General features: G+C 41.0%; 1 long non-coding RNA gene and 1 other non-coding gene across 2 annotated transcripts; both read right to left on the reverse strand.

The window, feature by feature from the left end:
- Positions 1-202: 202 nt before the first annotated feature.
- Positions 203-5,167, reverse strand: LOC134807471 (uncharacterized). Its single transcript, XR_010148005.1, has 2 exons — positions 4,609-5,167; positions 203-3,573 (listed from the first exon to the last, which is right to left on the reverse strand). It is a non-coding gene; the product is annotated as an uncharacterized LOC134807471 (long non-coding RNA).
- Positions 5,168-13,411: 8,244 nt separating this feature from the next.
- On the reverse strand, positions 13,412-13,494 carry MIRLET7I (microRNA let-7i). Its single transcript, NR_035557.1, has one exon. It is a non-coding gene; the product is annotated as a microRNA let-7i (primary transcript).
- Positions 13,495-15,102: the final 1,608 nt, after the last annotated feature.

Here is a 15,102-nt window from a genome sequence, read left to right on the forward strand (position 1 = left end):
GGTTGGAGAGGACTGTAGAGGTTAGGGACTTTGGGGAACTAGAAGTCAGCACGAGGGTGCTGGATTCCATGGGTAAAGATAATACCACTGACAGGGAAAAAGAATGATAAAAGAGACTAACATTAAAAAAAAAAAATTATGTGCCAGGCAGGCCTTGTGTTAGATACTTGGCATATACAGACAAGAGAGTCACAGGAAGGAGTTTTGTGCTTATTTATGGTCACTCAACCTACATTCAAATACATTTTTGTGTTGTTTTATCATATGATTTTTTAAGTTACAAAAAAAAAAAGGGAAGAAGGAAAAGCAATAAGGCAAACTTGCCAATAGGTTCATGAACAAAAGTCAATTATGGAATGTGGCAGAAGGCAAATATAAATGTATTCAAAGTTTTACCTTTAACAATTACACTTGTGGTTCCAGTTATCTGTTGATAATATAAATTACTCCGTATTTAGTGACTCAAACAACAATTTTATTTCTCTCTCACGGGTCTGGAGTTTGGCTGGATTCAGCTAGGTAGTTCTTGCTGAGGGTCATTCATGGGGTTGTCATCAGATGGTGGCTGGTGATGGAAGCATCGGAAGACTTACTACTTGCAGCCGGGCATGGTGGCTCATGCCTACAATTCCAGCACTTTGGGAGACTGAGGTAGGAGGATTACTTGAGCTTAGGAGTTCAAGACCAGCCTGGGCAACATAGTGAGAACCCATTTCGATTTATTAAAAAAAAAAAAAATTAAAACCAAAAAGAAATGAAGGCTTACTACTGCATATTTGGAGCCTGGGCTGGGAAGGCTCACACATTTGGTCCTCTTCTCTCTCTCTGTGGTTCTTCCACATAGTCTTTCCAGTGTTGTGGCTTCAGGGTAGGTGGTTTTCTTCCATGGCAGCTCAGGGCTCCAAAGGCACATGTTCTGAGAAAGAACTAGGTGGCAGCTGTATCACCCCTTATTACCCTGTCTCAGAGTTCACACAGCATCCTTCTGCTGCATTTAATCACAAAGGTCCACTCATGTTGCAAAGGAAGAGACACAGATTCCACCTCTTGTTGAGAGTAGTATTAAAGAATTGGTGGACACATTTTCAAACCACCATAATCTGCTCTCAGGCCACATATTATTTACATCCTTCCCACATGCAAAATATACTCACCCCCTCCCAAGACCTTCTGAAATTCTCATTTATTAAGACACTGGGCTCAGGCTCAAGGTCCAGGACTTTATCAGTGAAATCAGGTCACGTGTGGATAAAGATACTTGTGTGTGGTCCTGTGCGTACAGCTCAAGTGGCATTCCTTGAGGTTTGAAAAATCTGTCAGCTAGTGAGACAAATTATCTCTCCCTCATACCCAATATACATAGTGGAGTAGGTATGGGTAACCATTATAAATAATCCCATTCACAAAGGGAGAAAAAAGAGGCATGTGGCGACCTCCATAGCAAGTCTATTGTCTTTCACGGTTCTGGGGCTTGACTAAGCTAATCTAGATGGTTTTCGTTGAAGGGGTCTCATGAGCTTACAGCTAGATGGTGGCTGGTGCTGGAACCATCTGAAGGCTTGCTCACTCATATATATGGCACCTGGTCTGGGAGGACTTAAATAGCTGGGATTGGGAGCAGCTGGGCTTCTTCAGACACCTCTTTCTAACTCTATGTGATTTCCCTGTGGTCTCTTCAGCATGGTAGCTTCAGGGTAGCTATTCTTACATGGCAACCCAGAGCTCTAAAATGCAGGGGCATGGGGAAGCTCTATCACCTCTTATGACCCTGTCTCAAAAGTCACAGTGTCTTTTCTGTCATATTCTATTTGTTGAGGCAGCACAAAGGCCACTTAGGTTCAAGAAAAGGGAACACAAGACTCTATATTTTTTACTGAGAAGTGTCAAAGATTTTGCAGACATGTTTTTAAACCACCACAACTGGAAGAAGGAAAAAGAACAAAAAGAAAAGCTTATGAACTGTTGCTGAAAAATTATGCTATATCCTATGGCACCAAATTGGTTGGTGGTTGCAGCCACAAATCTGAGTGATGATGGACAAAAACAGGTCAAGGGTCATATTCAAATGCATGAAATTATTTCAGCTTTTTGTTCCTCAAGAAAGACCTATTTCTTACTTCACTTACTGAAAGAGAGAGAGAGAGAGAGAGACAGAGAGAGAGAGAGAGACAGAGAGAGAGAAAGGGAGAGAGAGAGAGAGACCCAAATGCTCTTTCAGGAAAGCTAAGTTCTAAAATGGAGGGTCGGCAAACTATGGCCTAGAAGTCAAATCTGGCCTATGGCCTGTTTCTGTATGGCCCATGAGCTGAGAATGATTTTATGCTTTTAAAGAGAAAGAAGAAGAAAGAGAAGAAGAAAAAGAAGGAAGAGGAAGGGAAGAAAAGGAGGAGGAAGGTGGAGACCCAGCAGCATATGCAACAGAGGCCATCTGTGGCCCGCAAAGCTAAACATACTCTGGCCCTTTGCAGAAAAGTTTGTTGACCCCTGTTTCAAAGCACTTTCAAATGTGTTTTCAGATGGTTTCCACAGCTATAACAGCAAATATACCTTTAAAGTGCTTCTAATATATAGATTTTCCTCATAAAATGTAGTAATAACGCAAGACTTGTCCTATCAATTTTTTCTATTATATATTCAATCTCACATATACATATTCTCTCTCATTTATCCTCTACCCGCCTACCAATATTCTCATCCCTCCCATAAAAAACATAATCCTGGCTGGACGTAGTGGCTCACGCCTATAATCCTAGAAGTTTCAGAGGCCGAGCTGGGAGGATTGCTTGAGTTCAGGAGTTCAAGACCAGCCTGGGCAACATAGTGAGATCTCATCTCTCCAAAAATAAAAATAAAAAATAAAAATCCTTTCTTTTCCCTTGTGTAATTTTCCTTCTCAAAAGCCATAAATGTTTCTTATTCCAAAATAAATCAAAACTCCTAATGCTTACAGGTCACTCATGATCTAGCCCATAACCCTATTTCCAGCCTCTTTGTTTATACCACTTATCTGTCCCTTTGTCCCCAGATTCCTATACAGCATCTACATTAGACTACTTGCTCTTCCTTGAAGAGTCCATGCCTTTCCATATATCCATGACTTTTCTCTTGTTCTTATATCCAGAAATGACCATTCTTGTCATATTGAAAATACATTTATTTCTCATGTTTCCTGTGCCAATTCGCTAGTTGAAACTGTTGCTCAGTGTTCAGCATTCCCATGGCATGTCACTGTATGTAGATCTATATAACACTTGTTTTATTCTGTTTGCAGTTATTTATATACATGTCTTTTTCCTCAAATAGAAAAGCTCCTTCAAGGCAAGTGCTATTTCTTAGTCATCTTGATATCCAGTAAATACACTAATAGGTCCGGCATGGTGGCTCATGCCTGTAATCCCAGCACTTTGGGAGGCCGAGGCCGGCGGATCACTTGAGGTCAGGAGTTTGAGACCAGCCTGGCCAACATGGCAAAACCCCATCTCTACTAAAAATACAAAAAAATTGGCCGGGTGGGGTGGCATGGGCCTGTAATTCCAATTACTTGGGAGGCTGAGGCAGGAGAATCTCTTGAACCTAGGAGGGAGAGAGAGGTTGCAGTGAGCCAAGTTTGCACCATTGCACTCTAGCCTGGGCAATAGAGCTAGACTCCATCTCAAAAAATATATATATATACGCACACATACACACACACACTAATAATTGTTAAATAAATGATAGAGTAAATGATCCCAGATCCTTTTTTATTTTTCTCTGAAAACATACCCTTTCCCCAGAGTTCATTCAAAGGCACAACTCTGGTGTTCAAGCTGATCTGTTTCTGTTCTTACTCTTCTGGCTTCCTGTTCCCAGAGCCCTTAAATTCTGGAAGAAATCAGCCTACATTCTTTCTAGCAATTTTATGACCCCAGTTTCATTAAATCATTCTCTTAGCACTTCAAAACTCCATCTGTTCCCCAACATGACTTTCCACTGAGCCTAGCTCAACTGCATGCATTTCATCATCATCCACTCCTTTCAACAGCTTCACAGTGCATAAACCACATATGTACCTGTAAGACCACCACCATATTTTTCTTACCTTTTCTTACATTAAAAAAAAAAAAAAAAAAAAGGCTGGGCATGGTGGCTCACATCTGTAATCCCAGCACTTTGGGAGGCTGAGATGGGAGAATCACTTAAGCTCAGGAGTTCAAGACCAGCCCGGGCAACCGAGTGAGACTCTGTCTCCACAAAAAATTTTAAAAATTAGTTGGATGTGGTGATGTGCACCTGTAGTCCCAGTTATTCAAGGCTCTGACGCAGGAGGATCACTTGAGCCCAGGAAGTCGAGGCTGCAGTGAGCCATGATCATGCTACTGCACTCCAGCCTTGGCAACAGAGTAAGACTCTGTATTTTAAAAACCACAAGAACATGAAGTTTCATTACCAACTACCTTTATATATCCAACTGACCATGACTTTTGGAGAAGGGGAATATTATTTTTACCAGTCACATAGAAAGATATAAAAATTATTCTTTAATAGGAAAAAAGAAGAGTGACATGATAAAGGAAAAAGATGGACCTTGAACCAAAATGCCTAGAGGTCATTTGAGAACTTGTATACTACCTTCTGGAACAACACGTTGTTTTTCTCTCTTTTTTTTTCTTCCTAATTTCCTTGAAGTGGTAGAGGACCTTTCCGCTTCTTGGAACCGTGTTCATGGTGTGACTTGACTATTGGAGAATGTGGGAAGAGTGGTTTCTGATTCCTTTTAAGAAGATACTCAACAAGGGAGGAGGCCATAAAGCAGAATCAGAAGGGTTTAAGGAATACGCTGTGACTTCCAGCATAATGAACTCCACAGGGTTCATGGACAGTCAGCAGAGAATACTAAAGATATTAGTGGTAACATCTATACATATAGCAATTATCATTAATATTTCTAAGGCAACTTAAGTCCCAGGGTTAATAACAACAGAAAATGCCCATGTATGTAGTAGATAAGGTTACGGCTAAGTTCAACATCTAACTAATGAGTCCAGATAGTGATTTACTACATATATACAGAATAAGATATATGAAGTTAAAAAGTCACTAGGATATATACTTCAAAATAAAAGCTATTTAATAGTGATAATATTGGTAAATTTGAAAGAACTCTCTTGGCCAAGTGTGGTGGCTAACGCCTGTAATCCCAGCACTTTAGGAGGCTGAGGCAGGAGGATCACTTGAGCCCAGGAGCTCAAGACCAGCGTGGGCAACAAAGTGAGATCCTGTCTCTACTTATTTTTAAACAAGAAAAGAAAAAAAAGTATCTTATATTTGTAATAATGCTTCAATGTGTTTATTCCTTCAACCTTATATATATATATATATTTTAGATAGAGTCTCACTCTGTCACCCAGGCTGAAGTGCAGTGGCGTGATCTCAGCTCACTGCAACCTCCACCTCTGGGGTTTAAGCGATTCTCCTGCCTCAGCCTCCCCAGTAGCTGGGACTACAGGCATGCACCATCATGCCCGGCTAATTTTTTGTATTTTTAGTAGAGACCAGGTTTCACCATGTTGGCCAGGCTGCTCTCGAATTCCTGACCTCAAGTAATCCACCTGCCTCAGCCTCTTAAAGTGCTGGGATTATAGGCGTAAGCCACTGCGCCCAGCCTCCTTCAACCTTATTTATATATGTGTGTCTATTCCTGGCATTTGTGGTACACATTCAAAAACATGATAATTTCTGTGCTTAAATGCAAAATCATTGTTTCTTTTGATCCACAGGTTGGTTATATTTTTTTTACCTTTGTAGTGTGCTAATATATTCAAAGCAGTAACAGCACTCAGTTAAATATTTAAATTAGATTAATAACACTGGTAATATGTAGAAGCACAGTGAACTAACTGCTAAGTGTTAACATATATTGTTGGGGGCCGGGTGCGGTGGCTGACACCTATAATCCCAGCACTTTGGGAGACGGAGGTGGGCGATCAATTGAGCCCAGTAGTTTTGAGACCAGCCTGGGCAACATGGCAAAACCCTGTCTCTACAAAAAATACAAAAATTAGCCAGGGGTGGTGGCCTGTGCCTGTAGTCTTAGCTACTCAGGAGGCTGAGGTGGAAAGATCGCTTGAGCCTGGGAGTTGAAGGTTGCAGTGAGCTGTGACCATGCCACTGCACTCCAGCCTGGATGACAGTGAGACCCTGTCTAAACACACACACACACACACACACACACACACACACACAAAGAAGGTTAAGAAAAAAGGAATCTAACTGGAAACAAAAAATCAAATAAATTGCTAGAACAATTATTAGAGTTGACCATTTAAAAGGACAAACATTCTATCATTTGCAACGACATGTTTAAACTTGGAGGACATTATACTAAATGAATAAGCCAGGCATAGAAAGACAAATACTACATGATCTCATTTATATGTGGAATATAAAAAAGTCAAACTCAGAGAAGCAGAAAGGAGAGAATAGTGTTACCAGGGGCTTATAGACAGAGGGGTAAGGTACTGGGGAGATGTTGGCTAAAGGGTACAAAGTTTCAGTTAGACAGGAGGAATAACAAAATAAAAGAGGAAAAACAGAACTAAGCTTATTGAAAGCAGTTAAAGCCAAACAAATTTTTTTAGTGAGCTGATTTTGCTTAGAGTACTTGTTTAAGAATGTGAAATAAGGCATACTTGTAGAAAAAGACTATGGAACTAGCAAAATAATATTTAAAATGGAAAGTTATTAAGTTTAATAGGCTAACATTAAAGCAAGTACTTTATACATACAAAGTACTTAGTAAAAGTTCTTGGCACATCTCTTATTAATTCTAATTACTAGTTTTAATTATAATAGATATATTTAAACAATGGTATCCTTGTTGTGGGTATGTGTGAACTTCCACTATATTAGTCAGTATATTTGATCTGGAGTATAAGGAAAATGGACTGATCCTCTGATAGACTTCAAGGTAGTATTTCAAAGTGGCCTGGGAGGATACCCTAAGAACACTTAGCTGCACCTTACTGACCTTCGCATGGTTTTGTATGTGTTCTCACTTTGCTTTGGTTGTCTCCAAACCACAGGAATCTTTCTTTCTCTTGTTTTACGTGTTTTTGAGTTTTTATTATGGAACATTCTAAATATACACAAAAGTAGAACAGAATTAAAAAACCCATCTACCCATCACCCATCATCAATACCAACACTAAGACAAGCTTCTTTCCTGTGTACTCCCATATATGCTTCCCATCCCCCATGGATTAAAGTATGAAGCAAAGTCCGATCATATCATTCATTAGTAAATTATTTAGTATGCATATACCAAAAGATTTTTTAAAAATATAACCACAATACCATTTTCAAAAACAATTCTTTAACTTCTAATATTCAGTTTTAAAATTTCTCCAATTGTCTCATAAATGTGTTTGTGGTTAGCTTTGATCAAATTAGGATCCAAACAAGGTCTATACATTGCAATTAAACCAATAAATATCTTTAAATTCATTTTACTCTACAGGTTTTCCTGCCCTTCTTTCCTTAAAATTTTTTTTTTCTTAAATCAGATCATTTGTCTTGTAGAATTTCGGTGTGGATTTTTGCTACCTGCGCTCCTGTGGTGATTTAACAATGTTCCCCTGTATCTTAAATTTCTAATAAACTACTCATCAGATCTAGAAACTTGATGAGAGTCTAGAGTCTTAGTAAACCACTATCTAGTTCAATTATTTGAACTAGAATATCTAGTTATCTGTTTTTGTAATATTAAAATTGATCAGTGAGGTTAAGTGCGGTTGCCCTGATCCATGAATTAAATACTTCTCTACTACTGATTCACTAATCAAATACTTCTCCATCAGCATTTTACTTAATGGTTTCAACCATTAAGTTAGCCATTGAAGAGGTCTAGCTTTATTTCATGAGCTGTTGTAAATGTTAACATTCTATTTCTATCAGACCTTCTGCACTGTGAAACTGGAATTATTCTGTAATGAGGAAATCTCCCTCACAACCATTTAGTTACCCCGAGGTATAAATTATATAAGGAAGGTAGGATACTTCTTTCTTTCCTGTTCTCAGGCACCACAAGGCTCATAATCGCTCTCCATAGCTTATACTGTTAAAATAATCTGACGTTTCTGCTCCAGAGAGATGCATTCTCTACCTACTCACAGTGCGCTCCTGCTTCTTTGAACTTTTACCATGTTTAGAGTGTACATCATAAAATGTGATGTCTGGCTATGGGGTCTAGATTCCTCCACAAGGTAGTTGGGCACTTGCTACAACATTGTAAGCTCTTAAAGGTGAAGTACCTCCTGCAGTGTCATCCTGTTTAGGAGATAGAAAACAGCCCTGGCTGACCAGGCGCGGTGGCTCATGCCTGTAATACCAGCACTTTGGGAGGCCAAGGTGGGCGGATCATGAGGTCAGCAGTTCGAGACCAGCCTGGCCAACATGGTGAAACCTCATCTCTACTAAAAATACAAACATTAGCTGGGCGTGGTGGCGGGCGCCTGTAATCCCAGCTACTTAGGAGGCTGAGGCAGGAGAATTGCTTGAACCTGGGAGGTGGAGGTTGCAGTGAGCCGAGATCGTGCCATTGTACTCCAGCCTGGGCAACAAGAGCAAGATTCCGTCTCAAAAAAAAAAAAAAAAAAAAAGAAAGAAAACAGCCCTGGTGAAACTAAATTATCATCTTTTTTAAAAAAAAATAGGTACAATTATAACAAAAATCAATGGGAAATGGCTTTTTTTAAACATACAACTGGAATATCAATAGTGGTTTTGGAGCAAGGGCTCTAGAACAGGTGTATGAGTGGAACTCAGGTTTGAAAACAACTCAGGTGGCCCATGGATTGTCCTCACTACATGTCTGTAATTATTATTATAGGGAAATGTATTCCTTTTACAATGTGAATTCCATAATGTGGAGTTGGTTTTTTTGTGTTTGTTTGTTTTTATCTTCTGTATATTCCCAGCACCTGACATAGAGTAGGTATCCGATTCACCTGTTGAATTTATCTGGAACTTATTCTGTATAAGCTTCATTCTCTACAAAAAGAAATGAATGGCAGATAGGATTCTTATTCTTAGGTTTTTCGTCTGAACTCTAAAAAGTATGTAAATTTGTTTTTAAAACAGAAAAATATATTTTAATTTGCTTATGTATCTGTTTTTAGAGTTTAGTCAACTCTTTCGGCCATCTATTATGGTAACATTAAGTCAGTGTTACTATTATGACTAAAACTAGCCCATGCCTGTATCTACATAATACTTCTGTTTAACAAGGGCTTTAAAATACACTATGTGCAGAATATTAAAACAGCAATCTCTGAATCTTAATACCTTTTTGGTAGTTATGTTCAAAGTGAGATAAAACACCCGTTAATTGTTTATTACTCAACCTAAGAGCAGTTAAGGGATTTTTCATGTATAACAGGAAACACATTACAACTACATATATGATCTAAACTGTCAATGTCTGTGGACAGTTTTTAGTCCTTAATTTACTTGAATTTTCTGTGACATATCACACTGCTTGGCTTTCTGCGAACTCTTGACTTCCATGATAAAATACTCTCAATTATATCATAATGGAACTAATGGAATTTGTAAACCTGATTCGAAGAAAATAATATATTTTCTGTAAGTGTTGTTTGATGTTGAATAAGAGGAAAGAACTAGGAACTTATCCTTAAAAACACAAGATTGTGTCTTAGGTTTGTTCATATTTGAAATAACTAAAAGACTAAAGTTACACTATCGGGTGTCAATAGTATGCCTTTAAAGGACCCTATTCACAAATTTAGTGGCCAAAAATCCTGTGTAGGCACAATTCCATTACATCTGAACAAAACAGCACTTTTAAAGAAAGGTAAATGTAAAACAAATTTAACCAAAAAAAATTTTTCAACTTGAGATAAGAAAACACATAAATTCCATGTAGAACTGCTAATATTTCTTTTAATTCTGATGACACTCCCAGTGTATTTGTAGCAGATAATATGAAACTAAACTGTAAATCACCTAGAATATAATTATCACTGCAATTGTCATCTCCAAGATCTCAGGCAACAAACCTAACCAAAAGAACTCCCTAAATTACTATATTATTTGAAGTGTTCCATACTTCCCTTCCCTTAGCTCATTCAATCACTTTTCTGCCAGGTCTCAAAAGTGAAGTAGGTCACTAATGTTTTTCTCAACTGCCCACATTTTGATTATTTATTTATTTAATTTCTTGAGACAGAATCTCAACTATTTTGTCCAGGCAAGTCTCAAACTACTGGGCTCCAGTGACTCTCCTGCCTCAGCCTCCAGAGTACCTGGGATTATAGGTGCACATCACTGCACTGAGCTCACATTGATTTTTTTTTTTTTTTTTTTTTTTTTGACAGTCTCACTCTGTTGCCCAGGCTGCAGTGGTGCAATCATGGCTCACTGCAGCCTCAAAGTCCTGGGCTCATGAGATCCTCCCACCTCAGCGGGGACTACAGGCAGGCACCACCACACTCAGCTAATTACATTTTGATTCTTAAACACTTCATGTGACAACTTTCCTGTTTTCCTTTGGGGCAATGACCTAGCTATACAATTATTTTGCTTTCCCCATGGTGCCCAATAGTGATAACCTAACAAAAACACTTAGTGAACTTCATTAGACAATCTTAGAAATAATTTTCAAATTTTTGCTTAATTATCTAGATGATCAGTAGCGCCAACAGCTTTTCAGAGTTTATGACAATGGTCATTAATTCTCCTTTTGGGTACTACCAATCTGGCCTAATTCATTTTCGAAGATGATTGTCCTATTTACCTTTTGTTGTAGAAATTACAGAGGGGATTATTCAGTGGGAAAGGAAATTAATAGTATCTCCTTTGTCAGCTTCACCATGGAGTGGGTGGAGTGTAATAAACAATAGCGGGAGACAGCATGTAGCTAGGAAGAAATCTCAGCCTTTTTGGTGCTTTGTGCTTATACACTGAAGAGCTAATTTGTGCTGTCAGGTGCCTCTGGCAGGAATTCTTTGGGGACCACTCCACAAGACACAATGTCTGGAGTGCACCCTTGCCAGTCAGTCTTGCCTACCTGCCAAAAGGTTATTTTAAAATAGCTTGTAAACAAAGCTTTTCTATGTAAGATTAGCAATCAGGAATTTTAAAGTATGAAGCAAAACTGTGTTCTCCAAGAATCTTCTCCATATGGTGTGTCCTATATACCATAACACCGTCTCCATTTCCAATTGAGGATGACATTTATTAAAATGTTATTACCATAACCCAGCTTTCCTTTGGTTTAGTATGTACTTATTGAGAAGGGCACTCAAAATACTGCCTTATTACTTTCCATCAGTGGCTTTTTACAACTACAAATTACTTAAATGCTTGACAACAGACCTTTAACAAAAAAGTTAACTGCACCAAGTAAATGTCAATAATACTAAGTTCAGAAAGCTGTATTTTTGATAAATCAAATTCATCTTGTGGGAAACTGTCAACAAGGAAAATGTTCAGTTGGTAATTTTCAGTTGGTGTGTAGAGAAATGTAATTAGCAGATCATTTTTAAAATTGGAGATTAGAGCAGAAATATAGCTATGGGATTAAAACAAGTCAGCTGGTGGCAGTATTTTCTCTTGTAACTTAGGAAACAGTTAACCTCTCAAAGTACCTTTACATCCAATAACTCAAAAATGTTACTATTTGGGCAATATGTAGTTGTGGATAAAATTTACTTTAAAAACACAAGATATAAAGTATGAATAGTTTATCTGTATAGGACATTGAGCATTTCTGGGTGTGCTTATCCGCTTAAAGTTTAAATTACCAGCAGAATTTGTTTACTTTGGGGTGCAGATTAACAACTGTTGATTCTCCATAAAAATGTTAGAGTGTAGTGGGTTGGAAGATTACCTCGGTTGGTTGAATGAAGTGTTTTGGAAAATAAAATCATAATGAAATTAGCATGTTATGATTCGTTTCTCCATAAACCAAGATTTGACACAGCACCGCAGAGGTTTTCATTATTTAAGAAAACAAGCATTTAACAAAACCTTGAATTTACTCTGCGTTGCTATCAAGAAAAGCAAACTTCAAGAGCCAACATTCAAGCATTTTCTGCATCTTAAGATTCAAGATAAGGTTCTTCACCGCCCTTCCCACAATGAGGCGGCTCCATCCTGATGAGATCAGATTAAGGAAGGTTATTCTCAAGGATAAACCAAACCCAATCAAGGCACATATATTAGATCACTTTTGAATGATAAAAGCATCAAACTCCTGCTGAAGGGTTTGGTTGGTTTAAAGAACTGCCTTATTTGTTTTTCAACTGAGCATCAGAAAACCATAGAAAACTGTGATTACATTATATTCAAAACTACTTATTCTGTACAAATACAGATCAGTTTTCAACGAAAAGTACTGAAACTGACCACTTACTTCCCTCAGTGAAAATAAAATAAAAATACAAGTATCTTGTTTTCCACGCAGACTTCAGGGTATTAGAGCACTGAGTATTTTCATTAGTTATCCAAACTACCTTTTTTCTCTATGCAAAGGTATTTTCCTATTAGGAGTAGTGGCCACTCAGGAATCAAAATGAGTGTTAGTAGATTTTAAACTCAAATCTAGAAACCACTTTCAATTCCCAGTCCTCTTCTCCCATACAAAACCTCAAAGATGTAAGTACCACATAACATTAGAATCAAAGGCCATAAAAACCAAAAAACCAACCCACCACACCAGCAGAATCTGAGCCCCAAGGTTAAACTAAAAAGAAAAAACAAAAAACAAAACCATTCACAGCACACTGTACATAGAATTTATTTGTTTGCCTCATACATTAAAAAATCGGAATAGTGCAATTACCTACAAATAATTTCAATCTTCTCATTCGCGAGTTGCAAAGTTTAAAGAGAAACTTTAAATTGCTTTGGGTTTACGTTTTTAAAGACACACTCAGATTTACTAAGAGAGCATATCAGAAACCAGATCTAAAATGTTAAGGCATAAACTTTAATTATCAGGTCTACTTCTTCTGCCCCTCTAATGCCAGTTCTGCAGATCGCTCACACCACTCCAACCTACAGCTAAAGAATGAAGTAAAACAGGTACACACTAAATTTGGCATTTAACTGCTGAAAGAAGTGTTAGAATTTTTTAGGGTGAAAAAGTTATCTGTATCAATTATCTCACACAATTCCACTCCTTCCTTCAAGAAAAGGAATCCAATGGCTTAGCTCTTTCCCAACCTTTAAAATGCATCGCGGTCCACCCCACTCCCCTCAATTCCTTCTAGGAAAATGTGAAACTAACGGTTTCCGTGGTGGCCGCGCCGGCCGGGCGCCGAGGCTTCGCGGGCTGTCCCCAGGCAGCGCCCCGGAAAACAAAGGGGATTCCCAGCCATTGTCCTCCGCGGCGCTGAGCATCACCAGCACTAGCAAGGCAGTAGCTTGCGCAGTTATCTCCACAGCGGGCAATGTCACAACCCGACCAACAGCACAAACTACTACCTCAGCCAGGGCCATGGTGTCGGGGAGGCACGGGACCACGCGGAGGGCAGCAAAGCGGCTCCGGCGCTCCTCCGTCCTTCCTCGCCGCCGACGTCGGCCCGCCGCCCCTTCCTTTCCTTTGCCTTCCCCCCGCGCCGCGCCCGGAGACCCCGCCCAGCACCCAGCGGCTCCGCTACTCCCGGCGCGCCCCGAGAGCTACGGGGATGAGAGGCGGCGCCGGCGCCCGGGTGTTACAGCCGGCGTTCTGTACGTCAGCCACCGCTCTGAAGAGAGAAAGGCGGCGGTGTCCTGCGGAGAGAGCTGCTCCCTCCACTGCCCGAGGGGAGCGCGTCGCCTCAGCCGCTCGAAAGCAGGAAATGGGCGGCAAAAGCGCAGTCAGACACCAACTGGTTCTGGACTGCCCCCGAGAGGCAGCGAGCAGCGCTCCCGCGCTTCGCCCGCTAGGAGCTGCCGCCACGTCCCGAGCTGCGCCGCTCGCGCCCCTCCCTGCTCCGAGCCCCCGGTGGGGGCTGGGCTGCGGCCGAGTCCGGTAGCCGGGCCCCCACCCGCGCCGCGCTGTCGAACCCGCCGCCGGCCCGCTCTCGGCGCCGATAATCGCCGGCGGGCATCCCGCAGAGGCTGCCGCCGGCTCCGCCAAACAGCAGCCAAGGCATAGCCGGGAAGTCCCCAGGCCACCCGTTCCCCAGCACCCTTCGGGGAATTCCCGTTCAGCTCTACAGGAGGCGAAAACGGAACAAACGAAAACCCCTTAACAGTGAAACCGGGCCCGGCGATGGCCCGGGTGGCGACTGCGACGACTCGACGCGTGCGGACACAAGACCCGTCTCGCGCTCCGCTGCTCCTGTGCGTCCGGACGAACCTTAGAGATCACTTAAGGAGGCTCGCGCGCTACTCCTCACCACGTGACCGCCCCGCCAGGCCGCCCCCCGCGCCGCCATCTTACATCCGGGACAGAGGCGGCGTCCCCTTTCCCTGCCTTGGCAGGCGTCAGCGTGCCACCAGAAATCAGCCCTGAAAGAGGGGACCCCGATTCCACGTCACCAGAGTGCTGAGGCAGCGGGCGATGCCCTCCATCGGCTCAGCGGGGGGGAGTGGAGTCCCAAACTTTTTTCGGCCTTTGCCCGCAAAGAAGATGGCGGCGCATATCGCCGCCTAAGCGGACACGTTGTACCCTGGCCGTGGTTTGAAGTTTCCGGCACCTCCTTTCCCAACCAGCAAGGACACAACCAAACGAGCCCCACCCACGCGGGGTGGCTGCTGTGCTACATTCCGCAGAAAACAGGCGGGAAAGCTGCGGCACAGCCCGCTTTAAACGCAAGCTTTTGGGACTTCTGGTTTTGGCTTTTTCTTTTTAAGCCAAGTTAAGGAGAAAGCTGACTGCCATGGAGCCACTTCTGCTTTTGGCCCAGACAACTTACAGGATTTTTTTTTCCTCCCATTTAGAGATTTTTTGTAGGAAGTTAACAAATGATTTTAAAGAAGTAGTTAGGGCTTGTCAGATAAAATACAGGACGCCCAGTTAAATTGGAATTTCAAATAACCAGTGTTTTGGCATATGTGTGTTACATATATTTTTTAAATTGTTTATCTGATATTCCAATTTAACTGCACATTCTC

The sequence above is a fragment of the Pan troglodytes genome, chromosome 10 (assembly GCF_028858775.2).
Source record: "Pan troglodytes isolate AG18354 chromosome 10, NHGRI_mPanTro3-v2.0_pri, whole genome shotgun sequence".
In the NCBI taxonomy this organism is placed as follows: domain Eukaryota; kingdom Metazoa; phylum Chordata; class Mammalia; order Primates; family Hominidae; genus Pan; species Pan troglodytes.